The sequence below is a fragment of the Hippocampus comes genome, unplaced genomic scaffold, assembly GCF_001891065.2.
Source record: "Hippocampus comes isolate QL1 unplaced genomic scaffold, H_comes_QL1_v1.1 scaffold166, whole genome shotgun sequence".
Lineage (NCBI taxonomy): Eukaryota > Metazoa > Chordata > Actinopteri > Syngnathiformes > Syngnathidae > Hippocampus > Hippocampus comes.
In genome coordinates this window covers 217383-218419 of record NW_017805452.1, presented here as the reverse complement: position 1 = coordinate 218419, position 1037 = coordinate 217383, and the positions used below count along the sequence as shown (strand labels likewise).

At 41.1% G+C, this 1037-nt stretch overlaps 1 long non-coding RNA gene across 1 annotated transcript in view; it reads right to left on the bottom strand.

Annotated features, from left to right (window-relative positions):
- Positions 1 to 1037, bottom strand: part of LOC109518360 (uncharacterized) — a 7961-nt gene that overhangs the window by 5904 nt on the left and 1020 nt on the right. The window lies entirely within an intron of this gene.

Here is a 1037-nt window from a genome sequence, read left to right as displayed (position 1 = left end):
AATCCAGAGGCACCCCCCCTCCTCCCCGATGACCACATGATGTGATGTTGCAGAAGCGTGTCAACTAAGACAGCCCCACAACATCCTGTTGTCCTGCGGCCGCCATGCATCCCCGTTTGGGATCTTTCTCTTGAGGGAGGTGACCTGTCCCAATTTTGTTTTTGTTTAGATTAACTTTTTTGATTTTTATTTTTATTTTTTTCGTTTTGTTTCCACCTGTTCTTGTCACCACTCCCTTGTCTTTACCCCCGTTTTTTTGTTTGGGATCTTTCTCTTGAGGGAGGTGACCTGTCACAATTTAGTTTTTGTTTAGATTAACTTTTTTTATTTTTATTTTTTTCGTTTTGTTTCCACCTGTTCTTGTCACCACTCCCTTGTCTTTACCCCCGTTTTTTTGTCGGATCATTGTGCTGTTGTCACATTGTTTTGTTTTACTGTCATGATTTTTTTTTTTTTAAATTTTAGTTTATTGGGGGTTTACAGGACTTGTGTGTTTTAGATTTAGTTTCTCCACTCTACCGCTGTCAGTGTTTTTGGTTCTTGCATTTTGTTCAGTTGTTGTTTTTGGCTCCACAATCATCACACAAACATGACACAAGTACGGTAACCTTTTTTAAAAAATTTTTTTAAACTTCAAATTGCTGTGCCAATGTTGATATAATGGTTTTAGGATTTCGACACTACCCTACTGACTGTTGAATCAAATGTTATGAGACAAGGTGCAGACATTAAAAAAAAAAATGTATATCTAGTGCTTCCATGCTGGATTATGGCAGGCATTTATTATGGCGGTTGCTGTATGGCAGCCAAAAGTGAAAAAACAACACTAAAGCCTTCACTTTTTGGAGCGGGGTTGGACATTTCGCATTATTCGCTCATATTTTCCACATGTGCCTAATGCGGCGTGTGGAAAACATTTCCCGCACATGTTGTCTGCGCTTTCCATGCCTTTGTCCTCCTACGCTTCCTGGTGCAAGAGGGGTCGCTTTATGGCGGCCGGTGTGCCAATCATTCAGCGCCGCCGCGAATGGCCGAAC